The sequence below is a fragment of the Cyprinus carpio genome, chromosome B1, assembly GCF_018340385.1.
Source record: "Cyprinus carpio isolate SPL01 chromosome B1, ASM1834038v1, whole genome shotgun sequence".
In the NCBI taxonomy this organism is placed as follows: Eukaryota; Metazoa; Chordata; class Actinopteri; order Cypriniformes; family Cyprinidae; genus Cyprinus; species Cyprinus carpio.
In genome coordinates, this window is record NC_056597.1 from 18,071,681 (window position 1) to 18,088,210 (window position 16,530).

At 33.2% G+C, this 16,530-nt stretch overlaps 1 protein-coding gene across 4 annotated transcripts in view; it reads left to right on the forward strand.

The window, feature by feature from the left end:
- Positions 1 to 16,530, forward strand: part of LOC109050400 (protein sidekick-1-like) — a 193,196-nt gene that overhangs the window by 90,961 nt on the left and 85,705 nt on the right. The window lies entirely within an intron of this gene.

The window sequence follows — 16,530 nt, forward strand, 5'->3', positions numbered from 1 at the left end:
TTTTGATGAGTAATATGCATTGCTAAGAACTTTTGGACAACTTTAAAGTCGAAAATATTTTTTTGCACCCTCAGATTCCAGATATTCAAATAGTTGTATCTCAACCAAATATTGTCCTATCCTAATAAACCATAACAGGGTCACGTATATGCTTTCCAATATATAGTCTACTGGAAATGTATGTAATTTCAATAGAACTTACAGTAGGTCTTACATTCAAATAGTTCAAAAACTATTGAAAAATTAGGAATCACTGTATTAAAACTTTCATTATTAAGATTAACAAACTTTGATATATAGTTCAACAGATATTAGGCATCATATGTTTGTTAATGACTTGATAATGAAAGCTATTTAATCTGCTAATGAGTAAAATGTTGCTTGGAATTAATGCGGATATGTTGTGAGTTAACTTATTATCTCTGTCGCATGAAAACATTTGTGATATCAGTTAAATGTCACAGCTTATGTGTAAAACAGGGACTATATCAGAGATTATATGATGGTAAATGTTATGCAGTTACATGGATTTGTAGGTTGTCAGTGGGTGTATAAATCAAAATTATTAGATATTAGATTAGATGTATTCTTTTGGGTTCATATGGTGTGTGATTGTAATGTGAAATGGTAATATGTTTTATTCAGATCGGCTCTCTGGGACAAAATATTGACTTTTTTTCAAGTGGATGTGCTTTTAAATTAAAAATATTGACCCTCCCTTTCACCTTTCACATTTTCAACCATCTCGTTTCTCCGTCTTGTCAATATGCTGTAGAAACACTAGTGCGTGTTGTGTGGCACATTTTGTAGTTTGGTTTTTAAAGGACATTAATTTCGTCTTTCCACTGGGAGTGAAGGAGAAAGCTGTTTTTGCTCCTAATTAAACCTAGATTTTTTTTTTCATATCTTTCTGTTTAAACAACCAGCTACTTTTTAAAGTAGAATGACATAAAAGTACCATGCAGAAGACCTTTATAAATCTCATTTCAAATGAATGTAAATCTAAAGGAACAAAAGGGTAAGGAAAATGTTCCATGTGAAAATCATCTCTTTAAGTCATTAGTTTCTCCGCAGTGTTTTAGGGGACAGGAGGTTTATGACTTTCAGTCAAATCCACCATTTGGAGGAATGGCATTTTTTATAATAAAAAATTTAGAAGAAAGAGATGTTGAAAGTAGTTTAAAGGATCTGAAACTCCACAAACAGAGTGTTGAGTTGAATAAATATGACAAGGACATAAGAAGGAGAAAGAACAAAGAAATGATGAGTAGAGAGCTGACAGCAGGAGGGATTTAAAAAAAAAAAGTTTTTTTTTTTTTTAATTGACTCGTTAGAATTATTTTTATGTCCTTTTGTATTGACCTTTAAGAAGTTTATGAGCTTTTATGGTTTTGGTATATTAAAATTTCAGCAGGAACACAGAAGGACTTTTGCAAACCAGAAAGTAATGACCTTGCCTATATTTAAAAAGGACCAGAGTCTTCTATGTGATGTGTTTGTTGATATTGGTGTTTGGTTTGTGGTGGAGATAGATAGGACAGCATAGGAATAGATGTTTGGAAGGGAATGCATTCTAATAGAAACAGAATTAAACTTAATTTAGTAATTGAAGCATCGAATCTCTTGAGATCATTTGTCTTTGCTGTAGTAATACTGGATTAATGCATAATAATAATAATAATAATAATAATAATAATAATAACCACATAATACACTCCCATTTAAAAAATGTCTAGGGATGCTAAGATGTATTTGTTCATTTATTAATTCATTATTTTAATCAATATCGAAGGTCACATTAATGAAAAGTGACAGTAAAAACATTTTGACCTTTGACCTTTTATATTGATCAGGGAATCTTTTAAAAATGTATCCTGGTTTCCACAAAAATATTTAGCATCACAACAGTTTTCAACATTAATAGTAATAAGAATTATCACTTGCATATTAGAATTAGTAATTGTTGCTGAAAATTCAGCATTTCTTTAACAGGAATAAATTTTTGTTTAAAAAATATAATAATATAATATACAGTAATATAATATAATATAATATAATATAATATAATATAATATAATATAATATAATGTAATAATTTCTTTATATTGTATTTCAGAAGCATTGCACTTTAATATTGGTGTTGTAATACATCATTAAAATATATATCCGGCTAAATATTTGCACAATCTGTAGATACTGCTTTTGATATTAATGGGCACAACTCCTGTTGAAAAAACTAGCATATGCTGGTTAGGTTTTGAAGCATGGCAGCTGGTTTGAGCTGGTTTATGCTGGTCATGTGCTAGTCCTAAGCAACTAGCTCCTGCTCCAGCTTGAACCAGCTGCCATGCTTTAAAACATACCTAACAGACATATGCTGTTTTTTTTTCAACAGGGACATGCTCATTTGCAGGCATATATCAATATTAATATTAACATTTTGAGTCATGTCCCCACAGTGTTTGATGGAACCTACTTGACTGGATAAGAGACAGGTGGCGTCATAAAGTCAGGATGTTAGAATACCGAACCTTGAAGTTGAGCCTCTCATATAACTCACACACACCTTTCATAGTGTCACTGTGAGTAAGCACAACCAGATTGATGTAACCATGGAAATAAAGGCTAGCATGTCACTTTATTTGACTTTTTTAGCATCTCATGCTATCTTCTGTGAGTATAAGTGTGTGGTTTTGTGTGTGACTCATCTCTCGACATGTTATCTGTGGTGAGTGAGGATGAGCAGGAAGAGAGAGTAGGCATCCATCTGGACCAGAGGATGGAAACCAGACGATGACATCTGGAGAGACAGACAGAGAGAGAGTAGCATCTCATTAATATTTGTAGGTGTTCATATGTAAATTGTGGTTTTAGCAGTCATATAATTAAATAGTTTAAATAGAAAACTATTAGTAGTTTAAATAGACACCGGAGAGCATATGACAGAATCTAGCCATAGTATGTATGAACTTCAGAGGTGTTCACTCGTTTAGAAATCCTTAGAAGTTTGAGGAATTTTCAATTCATGCAATTTAAGGGTTGATGTCACTGTATTTATAAGAAATTGATTTAAATGAGTTTAACACAGTTAATGGGTTTGCATAATTTGGTATTGTAACATTTCATTCTGTTCTTTAGCTTTGGTTATAATTAACTCATATAAAGAGTGCAAATTACTTTATTTTTGTATTAGTCCCATTTGGATTAAATTTATAAACTTGCCATTTAAATTTTTTCTATAAAGTTTCTCCATCATTTACTGATGCATGAAACACTGAATGGCACTCTCTGCTATTGTCTGCGTATTTCCTGTAAATTGGTCACCAATGATGAGACCCTTGCAAATCTTCCAAAAGTACCATCATTCAGATCCAAAAGTACCAAATTCACATCAGGCAAATTGGGTAGCTATAAATTAAAAATAGGGCTGCACAGTTAATCAAATGCAATATGAGCTGGTGTCTTATAATAAAGCACAAAAGACTAGCTGTTTAAATATGAATATACACAGAAACTCAAAGGTCCTTACGACAACCCATTAAAATAAACAAATTGGTATAGCTTGAAGAAATTGTGACAAATATATTACTGTTGTAGAAGAATGTACTTAATAATATTAATTAGTACTAAAACGGTGAAATCTTTATTTACAAGGAATTTATAAGAAATGTTTTCATTTTAACAGTAAACCTCTGTTGTGCAGCACTGTTTGCCAAAAAAAAAAAAAAAAAAAAAAAAAAAATTATATTTGATTAACTTTTTAAAAATTATAATTTTTTTTCTTTGTTTTATACCTTTATCACCACCATTTTTTACAATAAAATTGTAGAATTCAAACAAATAGACATCAATGGAACCAGGTGCGCGCGCGCACACGTAGCGTTTAAAGACAAACAAAACCAGATGAAGAAACTAGGAACAGAACTCACATTAAATACACTTGACTTGACGAGACACACCTGGGAGCAATAAACAATCAAACATATGGGAAAACTAGTTCAGGGCAGGCACATGGAGGGGGAAAAACACACAGATAGAGTCCAGGGGTGTGACAGACATAAAATCTGGTTCATACTGCGGCTTATTCTGAGCAAGAGCCACCCACAGAAAGAGAAGGTGTAGTTTTTGTTTTGAGCAGCAGGTTGATCTGGATTTGGGTGGTCTGTGGGCGGCTAGATCATTAATAAGAGATTCTTGTCTATTATGCGTGCACCCACTTGAACAAACATTTAGAAGTATTTTGACAGTTTGTGTCTCTTTCTTGCCTCTTGTTATTTCTGTTTACATTGTTTGTTAGTGCTTGCGTGCCAGATGTTGATTATGCACGGTTTAAAACTAAATTCATCAGACACTTGTCCCTGGTGTCATATGCATTTTTAATTGTCTCACAGAATCTCTGTTCCTGCCTCTCTGTATCTCTAGAGATACCACTTCTCTTTGTTCAAGGCCTTCATCCTCTCTCTGAATGTAACCACAACATGGCCACATACACAATGCAGTTTTTTAAGAGTGACAATTGCATTTAAATGTGAGAGTTGTTGTTTTTGTGTGTACACACTTCATAATTTTTCAGTTTCAGTTTTTCATTACCTAAAGGAATTTACTAGTGTCAGAAAAGTGTTTTAATGATTTTGAAAATCTCTTATGATCACAAAGTCTGCAATTATTTAAGTAAAACAGTATTTAAATAATTATTACAATTTAAAATAACTGTATTCTATCTTAAAATATGTTAAAATGTAATTTCTTCCTGTGAAGCTGAATTTTCAGCATCATTACTCCAGTCTTCAGTCTCGCATGATCCTTCAGAAATTATACTAATATGCTGATTTGTTGCACAAGGAACATTTCTCTTTATTTTCAATGTTGAAAATAGTTGTTCTGTTTATAGAAACGGTAATACAACTGTATTTTTTTTTTTTTTTTTACAGAATTCTTTGATGAATAGAAACTTCAAAAGAACATTTATTTGAAATAGAAATAAACATATATTTCTAACATTTCCGTCACTTTTGATTAATTTAATGTGTTCTTGCTGAAAAATAGTATTAATTTCTTTAATAAATTTACAAATTTGAACAGTGGTGTATTTTGAATTAAGTTTTTTCTTAGGTATTTTTTCTTACTGCACTGGCAGACTGAAGTTTCTGCAGTATGTTATGCATTTTTCTCTGAGAACATAACAGATTTCATCCTTAATCAGCAAAACCTTTCAAAAGCCACCACTAACTGTAAAGACTGTAATCCATTCGAGTTTATTATTGTCCTAAACATCTAATCCTCAAGATTAAAACATATCCAGATCAGGATTAACACATCTGGAAAATTACATACTCATTAATCTTTAGATGAGATTTATGGCCAACGGTTATTTACAACCATCTTAGGATCTGGTGTTTGATCAATTGCTTCAGCCGCAGTGTTTTTAAAAGGATTTTTTTTATTAATCTGTAAGTATTATACAACCCTGCTTTTCTGTTTCAATCAAATCAAATGGAATGATTTGATAAAACGCAGGCCTGCTGTGATGGTAAGTGATGGGTGATGATGGTGTTATGGAACAAGAGGTGTTATGATGACGTATACTAACATCAGAAGTAGTCAGTGAAGCTTTATGTTGTTGCTGATCCTGCATGAATGCTCAAATCAAATATGGGCACATAAACATGTCTCAAATATGTTTTTTATTTTTATTGATTCCACAATCAAAAACCATAAAGTATAAGTAATTAATCATCTAATTGGTTATGTACAGCACAGTGTGATCTGAAAGTCAAAAATGCTTCTATTTTGCATTCTTTTCAAATTGAGAAAATGATTATGCTGCTAATGATCTGATCTGAAATTAAACATTTTGTGAAGAAAATGTCAGAGGCTCTACAAGTTTCTGCAAAACCTGACGATCCATTAAAACATCTGACCTTTACAAAGAAGTTAAAACATGGTCAATATCCCAAATTAGATCAGTGACCTATAATAATGCAAAATTTAAAATATTTCTTCATTTACATTGTACATTTCCAAACTCCCAGTTCTTTGTTTATATCTATCTTTAAATTAAAATAAATGCAGGTTTTCGAAGTAGACCTTTCAAAAAAAAAAAAAAAAAAAGCATCCTTTATGCATTACAGTATTTTGCTTTTGCGATGTCTTTTACATCTTTTAACCTGTTGTATGTCACAATATTGATTTTTAAATAGTGCTTTCATATTCATACTTTAATGAATATGCATTAAATACATGATAAGCTCCAATTCTCATGTGTCACCACCAGGCATATAATGGATTATAATATGCACTATTAATAGGTTAAAAATAATGTTATATATAGTTGGTTCCCTGCAAGTATTTTGTGAGCTATTTCAGCGTATTGCATCTTTACTACTGCCTGCCTCGAGTGTTTGTCAGGATGTTCTCAATAAAAGGAGATGACTTTGCTGTTGCTTTAGAAGGTGAAGTTTAAAAGACATTCATTCTGTCGTTTCTCTTCTGGAGATCTACTGTATGTCAGTATCTATCACGATCAATTTTAAACAATCTCCCTCCTCAAAAAATTCACCACTGGAAAGTTTCTTCCTCCCAATTTGTCTGTTGAAGATTGTTATTTGTTTTCCAACCAATAACAAGGTTCATTACATTTCAGATTGATATGCAGCTTTCAAAACCTTGTTTTGAATTCCTTGTAGGATAAGTGGATGGAAATAAATCCTCTTGTTTATAGATAGATAGATAGATAGATAGATAGATAGATAGATAGATAGATAGATAGATAGATAGATAGATAGATAGATAGATAGATAGATAGATGGATGGATGGATGGATGGATGGATGGATAGAGAGATAAAATCAAATCTACTAAATGTTTTGATAAAGATGCACCTCTTTTGAAATTCCTGCTTGTTGTTAATTTGACAAGACCTGAAATTTTTTAGTGATGAAATACTAACTACAACAAAACGCTTTCATGTTTTGTGTATCTTTAACAATACATTATCATATAAACATCCAGTCAGTGTGTTTTTTCCCCTCTATACAATCCAATAGTGTTTTGGAGCCAAATCGTTTTCATTTGATGGATAACAACAGTTTGGAATGAAATTAGGGTGAGTAAATTTTTATTTTTGGGTGAATTGTTCCCTTAAGCTTTATGGACAATATAAGTCACATTAGCAAAATGTCGGAGAAACTTTGACATTTCACTGAAATTTGGCTGGCAAAAAGGTCTATTGTCAGTGTAGTGATGAATTAATCACAGCTCACACAAAAGTCACTTTCAAACCAAGCAACTTCAGAATTTGCATAACCAACTTGAACCTGATGCAAAATACTGTCTTCCCCTTAAGCAAAACTGAAATGACTTGATTTTGACAGCATAAAATTGCTTTATACTCAAAATACTAAATATATTTTTTGAGCAGCTATACATATTTTTGCTTGTGCTATAACTGTACTGAGTTACGAATGTTTCTTCATCCCTAGTTCACTCACGATGTCCAATCATAGGTTACGCAATTAGCAGTTGGACATATTCTTGTTTCACACCAGTGAGCTGTTAATTATTTTGTATATTTGACAGGCAATAATAGGCCGATCCTACAAGCACCTTGAGAATTGATGCTAGTGTGCGTGTTCATTTTTGCATCATCCTCCCTCTCCTCTCCTCCTTGTCTACATGTGTTGTCATGTAATAAAGTCCATCCTTGAAGACATTTACTCACCTCGTTTCAACGTGAAGGTTTTTTCCTGTCATTTTCAATTACAGGCACAAGGCTGTGTTGATTTGGTGTGTGTGTCCGTCCGTCTGTTTGTGTGTGACCTCTGCGGGGTCTTGTCTTTGCCAGTTAGAACACGCAGGCCAAAATTTTATCTCGCAATGGCAGCCGACTCGCACAACATGAGCCAAAGTCTCCTTCAAGAGAATTAACCAAATCATTAGAGATAAAGAAATAACGGGAGAGGGGGGAGAGAGAGACAGACTCATTAATGTCTGAGTAGTTTACTGAAAGGTCTCTTCCTCCCTCTGTACGGTCCACTAAAGATGTTTGGGTCTTTTTCTCTGTTCATATTGTGGAGGTTGTAAGTGTGTGTTTTTGGGCCTGGGTGATACAATTGTTATAATTTCCACTGTAGACATACTAGCTCTGCTGTAAATCTACTGAGCTGCTTTGCTGTGTACTGTCTACATAGGCAGCTTCCTTCTAAGGGAACTGAAAAGAAACCCGATAAATGACTGTATTTGGATGTTATACAAAAACAGCAGCTCTTCATGCCTCACACACAGCGCTCAACTCAAGACAGATTCCAGAACAGTTTGATCTTAGCATCTTAAGCTAAGTGCTTCAATAATCATTATTAAGCAATGATATAATAACACATACATATCAAACATATCTGTTTGGTCTAATCTAAATGTATTGAATTATTTTCATTTTCATATTTTCAATTTTCATTTTAGTAAATGTGTTATGTGATTTTGTCATTAGACAATGCATGTTTGTATAGATTTCCATTTAGCTATTATTTCTAAAATTATTTTTAAAATATATAAATTCAGTTTTTTTTTGTAGTAATTCTAGAACTTATTTCATTTTAATTAATTACCAAGGCAACATTTCTAATATTATAAAATAGAATATATTATTAGAATATATTATTCTAATTAGAATATTTAACTAGATATATAATTATAATTAGATATATAAATATAATTTGAATATATTATTCTAATATTAATTAATTAATTAATATATAAAATTAATTTGTCATCTAATATTTATATATTTTTTATTTTTTATTTCAGCTTTAATTCAATTTACAATTAATTTTGTTTGTTTTAGCTTAGTAATAATAATACTTTAATTAAAAAAATGAATTGAAATTTATAAGACTATATTTAGAAATTATTCACCCATTTACTCATTGTGCAATGCTAAACGTATTAATAAAATGTGCTGCACACTTTAGTAGAATTTTTTTGATAGACTCAGTGTTACTGTATTTCTTGCACTAAAAACAGTCATACCTTTGTTTTTATGGATTTTATTTATGAATTCTCTTATGATTGGCTAACCTTTTCTTTCTGGTGAAGTTCGCATCTTTTTTATTTCCAAAGTGCAAGAGAACGCCTATTTTCCATTAGATTTTCCCTTTAAAAAATACACTAATACCCTACCACAGTGTTATATAAGCATTTGTTCTGTTCACCATCTTCTTCATGATAGTGTGGTTTAAGGATCTGAACTTCTGACATAAAGTCTGCAGAATGGATTTCAAAGAAACCTACTGAAATCACAATCCTTTTCTGTTATCGTTGTGCGTTTGAGTGTGTCATTTAAATCCATTGCTCCAGGGCAACCCATGCAGTTAGTCTGAACTGTTCTATAAAAAACAGTTCTATAAAAAAGTGTCTGTTAAACAACAAATGACTACAAAAATGAGGTATACCGCAGTTATACGTGGGAGAGAAAGTCTTATTTCTTGCTTTCGGAAGGCTTTTAAAGACCCCATGGAATTTCAAATTGGACTTTTGTGGCTTTTAGTCCATGCCATTTAGGTTTGATGCCATCTATGCTAGCATAGCCTACGCCTAGAAGTTGACAAAATTAACTTTGAACTGTTATCAGGATTTATTCTTTCCTCGCATTGAGCGTCAAGTCTGAGGCAATTTATCTCCCATATTAAACTCCATTGGGCCTCAGCATTGAAGGTCTTCAATATGTGAGTGCATGAGAGTGTCTGTATCAGATTGTTTGTTTGTATTTACTCGTCCTCCCTTCATGACGTGGATTTACACTAGAATGCTTTTATTTGAATGTGTCTAATTTGATGTGTCCCTGAGTCAAGCTGCCTGTGAGTCACTCCTGCAGCTAGACAGTAAACTGGATTAATCCATGTTTGTCAGCGTGCTTCATGGCTTCAGCATCCTGAGCCTCTGTAATCCACATTCAGTGGTCTACATGAGGACACATACACTACCGTTCAAAAGTTTGGGGTCAGTTTTTAATGTTTTTAGCAGCCGTTACTTCAGTCTTCAGTGTCACATGATCCTTCATTCTAATATGCTGATTTGGTGCTCAAAAAACATTTCCTCTTATTATCAACATTGAAAACAGCTGTGCTGCTTAACATTTCTGTGGAAACAGTGATGCATTTTTTTCAGGATCCTTTGGTGAATAGAAAGTTCATAAGAACAGCATTTATTTGAAACAGTATCTTTGTAACAATATAAAAGTCTGTTACTGTCACTTTTGATCAATTTAATGAATCCTTCCTTAACAAAAGTACAAATTCCTTTAAAAAAATAGGTTGAATGAATGGAGTGAGTGAACAAATGAGTGAGTTTATAAGTAAAGCAGTTGATGTGAAGTGAGTAAATGAGCGAGATAAAGGGATAGTTCACCCAAAAATGAAAATTTGATGTTTATCTGCTTACCCCCAGGGCATCCAAGATGTAGGTGACTTTGTTTCTTCAGTAGAACACAAATTATGATTTTTTTAACTTCAGCCGTTGCACTCTCTCAGTCTACAATGCTTGTCAATGGTCACAGAATCTATGAGAGAAAAAAAAAAACATGCACAGAAAAATCCAAATTAAACCCTTCGGCTCATGACGATACATTGATGTGTAAAGACATAAAAACACCATCCACAACAACAAACTGAACAGTTAATATACCATTTTTTTTACCTCTGATTCATGCAATGTCCGAACTGTTAGAACGCAGACTTACCGCCACCTATCTCTTAAGTGGACAACTGACACTCCTGATTGAGATTGTAGATGGAGTGTTAATGGTCCATACATTGTATGAATCAGAGGTATAAAAAAAAACGATATAAATACTGTTCAGTTTCTTGCACAGACCAAAAAATCTAAATTTGTGTTCTACTGAAGAAACAAAGTCACCTACATCTTGGATGCCCTGGGGGTAAGCAGATAAACATCAAATTTCCATTTTTGGGTGAACTATCGCTTTAACTTTTTCCTCACCATTGATGGAATTTTGCTGCAATTTATGTTTTCACTGTTATATGGTAGGGGGTGCTGTTATGCATCATCTGAAATAGTATGGAAACTCCAGATCCAAAAACAAGCGAAGAAGAAGAAACAAGCGATACAAGCATAAATTACTGAATGAAATGTTGGACTCATGAAGAGGTTCTGAATCCAATCCAGATTTAGTCTTTGAAAAATAGATCATTTTCACTGTAAATAAGGGAACAACATGTATAACTGAATAAATGAATGAATAAATAAATGAGCGAACGATTAAATAGTGCTGTCAAACGATTAATCATGATTAATCACACCCAAAATAAAAGTTTTTGTTTACAAAAAATATATGTGTACACTGTGTATATTTATTATGTATATATAAAGATACACACATACAGCATATATTTTGAAAATATTTACATGTATTTACATGTTTATATTTATATTCATATAAATTATATAATCTAAAAATATGGTTATTATATAAATGTAACAAATTTTTCTTAAATATATACATGTGTGTATATTTATATATACAAAATAAATATACAAAGTACACATGCGTATATTATGTAAACAAAAACTTATTTTAGATGCGATTAATCACGATTGATCGTTTGACAGCACTAAAATGAATCCACAAATGAGCATGGCTCTTAAATCGCCTGCTGTTGTTTATAAATTTAAAAGCTCTCAACTGTTGTTTACTCTCTTGGCGTGACTGTGAGTAACAGACCTCATGACCCAATTACCCAAATTTAACCTCGCAACTTTAAACAGCTCAGAGATACTGAGATATCTTCAGATCTCAGATCACACTCTAACCTTCACGGATATACAGCTGTAATGAGTTTGACTGGAGGACTGTTTGAACACGTGCAGTTGCTGAAGGTAGATCTGTGGTATCACTCAGTCATATTGAGAGCCCTCAGAGACTCACCTCTTTAATTTGGTCCGCTGTGGCTGGATGAGTTTGACAATTTTAATTAATTAATGCTGTTACACGTCGCTTAACATGCACATTAAGAGGTCAGATGGAAGCGCTCCTCATACTGCATAAGTTTCAAATATTGTGTGTGCAGAGCTGGTTCCCTCAAAAAAGACCTTTATGTTAAATTAGCTATTATACATTAATATATTTATGCATTAGTGACCTGAGGAAAAATCACATCTTATCAGTGATGAAACTCTGAACTCAGATGCAGGGTTAAATCATATTTTGGGACTAAGATGAAGACCATTAAACATGATCAGACATGCTGTGACTAAGCCAATAGATACTGCTAACTGTTCTTTCAAACTGTTCTCTAAAGACAGCTAAAAAGATCACACACTCAGACACATGGGACTTGAAATCATGTCCATGCCAATCCAGAACCATGGAGTGTATAGTAGTTGTGATTAGGCATGGGCCGGTATGAGATTGTGATGGTATGATAACCTTAAGCAAAACTATCACGGTTTCACAGTATCACAGTATTGTTGTTACAGCTCTGAAATGTGTTATTTTTAAATGACTGTAAAACAAATCTTTTTTTTCCGCTGGACACAATATATTTTAAAAAAGAACAACATACAAAAAAAATTAGTTAAAAAAGTAGAATTTTCTTTTATTCTTTTACTAAAAACAAAAAAAAAGAAAAAAATCTTTATTTAACCTAAATCTATAATTACAGTTATTTAATTTCAGTTATTTAATTCATATACATATCATTTATATAATTTAGTTATATAATAATAATCATACACATAATTTAATAATTTAATAATAATTGCAATGCAGTTTGTGCAAGTCCAGAACAGAGAGTTGCAATAAGGCAAAAAACAGCCGGTTGCCGATCGCATAAAGGCGCACACCGTGGTACTGCGCATGTGTCGAGCTCATCCGTCTGCGCTCATCTGCGGTTGAGTATACTTTTGAAAGCTGTGCAGACGCGGCTGTGTGCAAGACGGAAAGGAATGCTGAATGTGAAGTGTACCCGGGCCTTAAGTTCCAGGGGGCAGCTCCTTAAGTTTGGCCATCCTACACACACGTGACTGACCGCTCGCTCGCACCAACAGGAGGAGGGGTCAGTGTTACTCTCTACACTGCACTCAGCCTGAGGGATTACTACTCTTTCAGTCATTGAGGAGACATGGAAAACAGCGCATACCGCAGGAACGGTATAATGGAAAATATTTGCGTTTTGAAACCGTGACATTTTCAAATCACGGTATACCTTGAAACCGGTAATCGGCCCATGCCAAGTTGTGATTCAAGACCTGCTTGTTGTTTAGACCCTTTTTGTATTTACCTTAAAAAAAAAAAAAACTTGCTCTGTGTCCTTAACAGAAGTGTCAAGTAATTATTCTGTCCTCACTCAAAGCAAACATGCTGCATGAAATGACAAAAATCACAGCCTGTCAGAGAATGACTGTGTACCAGTGAGACTAAAAAAAAGTTTTTTATTATTATTATTTTTTTTATTTAGCTTCATTTTTTTTAGCTTAATTATTGTAGCACTTAAACTTAATTAACTGAAATAAAATGTTTAAAGTTTTTCTTTATATATATATATATATATATATATATATATATATATATATATATATATATATATATATATATACATTCATATTTCTATTTCTAAAGAGGATTTTTTTTTTTAGTAGTTTTACTTTTGGTTAATTACAATAACACTGAAAGTCACAACCCATAATAATGATTTTCAATGTTTATAATGTGGAAGAGGATTTTTAGATAAGAGTTTTTCCCCCTTTACCATCTGTGACTGTCAGTACCAGAGGTGAGAGTAAGTCACACATGTGCAAGTCACAAGTAAGTCTCAACTCTTAACCTTCAAGTCTCAAGCAAGTCCAAGTCAATTTTTGTGAGAATCATTGGGTCAAGCCACTCACTGACAACAAACAAATCAAATCAAGTCGTAGCTTGGGTCAAGCAAGTCACTGTCAAGTCATACAAATGTTTGATGATTTAACTGAATTTATATGTTAAAATAACTTAAAACTACAGTAGTTATGGACTATGGGAGTTTTATTTGCAAAATAAATAAATAAATAAATTGCAATATGCATTTCTACTCAAAAGGAGTTGTTAATACAATATATATTTTTAAATAAATACAAATTAAAACTACTTAGCCTAAAATGTAAATGTAACTGAAATTAGTCCAGCATAAAAGCATGAACAGCATTTAGGTACAGTTGTTTCAATATGCCTCAAACATTGCAGAAGACCATGAAAAAATATTAAACAATTCAAGTATAATGGTTTCTATGCCACCAAATGGCATTCTTCAAACAGGCAGCTTTATGGGACATGAACACATCCTTAAGTCAGATCCTTCCTTTTTAACAAAAGAATAACAACAAGAAGAAAAATATGAATAATTGAATCACACAAATCTTGCAGCTGTTTATAATATACTTTATTAATCTGTGAGTGAGTGAGTGAGTGAGTGAGTGAGTGAGTGAGTGAGTGAGAGAGAGACAGAGAGAGAGATTTGAGTGAGTGTGATTTTTTTAATATTTGTAAGTGAATGTGTGTGCGTGTATACAGTATGAGTGAAAGTGTATTGTTTTTTTGCATGTGCATGGTTGTGCTTGCAAGTGTGAGGGTTTTTGTATTGTTTTTGATTGCTTCCATTTTCTCATTTGTAAGTCGCATGGATAAAAGCGTCTGCTAAATGACTAAATGTAAATGTTTCGTTTGTTTGTGTATGCACGGTTGGGTTCGCAACTCTGTATGATTTTTTTTCTTTTTTCTTTTATGCATCCCCATAAACTATCCATAGGCTTTTCACTCAAAGTCTAACACTGAAGACCAATAATTAGACATTGTACACATGCATATACTAAGTGCTATCGCCAAAAAAAAGAAAAAATGAAAAAGCTGACATTTCCTTATAAACAGTGAATAACCTGTGCATTGCACTTGCAAAAAAAATAGTAAAAATAGTGCTCACAAACTGTATTTTAATGCAGCCAAATTCCCAATTAAACTGTTTTCACTGGTACACTTTTCTGTTTCTGTTGTAAGACAATGGGATGAATATGAAATAGAGACTGAAATTCAGCCCATTAAGACTACCAGCTCTCCATTAGATGTTAATCTGCAAAAAAAATCCTGATTTATAATCACAACATCGTCTAATGAAATCAAATGCACATAAGATAAACACAATGGTGGTGCTGTGATTTCGGCTATGCATGTAAAACAGATTTTGAAGCGACAGAATCTTTTTTTTTAACAGCCACTCACTGAACAGAGCAGACACAGAGAGAGGTGTGTGCACGCTGGGAAACAATACCTCACACTCGTGCGGCAGTACCGACGAGTCTTAGAAACTAAATAACATTTGTCCAAGAAGTCACTAGGTGCCTTTTTGGAAAAAAGGTCACTAAAGGGGTCTGAAAAGTCACTAAATCTAGCGACAAAGTCGCTAAGTTGGCAACACTGTGTCCACACTCTTACGTTTATCTCGGCTTGCCTTGCATCACTTGCTTAGGTTACGGTGTGTTCAAAAACAAACAGATATTTATTGAACGAAAGACAAGTTATTTCAAGTCATTTAACTGAAGTCTGAGTCAAGTCTCAAGTCATGAATATCAAGTCAAAGTCAAGTCAAGTCTTTTATGAATATTTGTCAACAAGACATTTTGTACTTTCCTTATGGTTTTCTAAACAATTTTTATGAAGGTGAAAACATGAATTACACTGTGCAAAAAGGTTTTGGCTTTTCTGAAACTGAAAATACCATAAAAAGATATACTTTTTAGATAGAAAACGACAGTCCATAAAATCTGTTTTTATGATGAAAAAAGCAAGCCAGTGACAGAATGTCTCATTTTGTGCAAATGTTCAGTCGACATTTGCAGCTGGGTAGGACACAGGTAATTACTGACATTTTGGCCTCATTCATGAAAAACTGTCAGGGTTTGCGTAAAGGGATGTAGCGAGGACTCAATGGTGCAGGAGATGGGCTTTTATTAATAAAATAAAACAAAAACTACCCCGTGAGGGAAAAACACAGCTGGAAACAAGACAAGGATGGGCTGGGCAGGGCAGAAGGCACACACTCAACATTCAAAGACAAACTCACCCAGGACTGCAAACACAAGGAGAATAAATAGGGATCCAACGAGGAGGGTAACAAGGGAAGACAGGTGGGGCAAATGAACCAATAATCAGGAAACAAGATGGGTGGGCTCAAGACAATAGACATGAGAGCACATGGTACACAGAAAAAAGGACAAAAGCCATGTGCTCACACGAAAAAAAACACTAGCACATGGCCAGCAAAACAATCACAAGTCATGTGCTTGAACAAAACCAGACACAAACACGCAGCTAATGAGAATAATGAGAAAACAACGACATGATGAGAGTGTCAGGGCTCTGTCACAAAACCATGAATAAACTAGACCGAAGTGACAGAACCCTGACAAAAACAAGCAGAACGAATTTCCGTGCGAGTCATTTGTAAAACTGTATAAATATTATTCTGATTATGTGTTTCTACGAAAAAAAAAA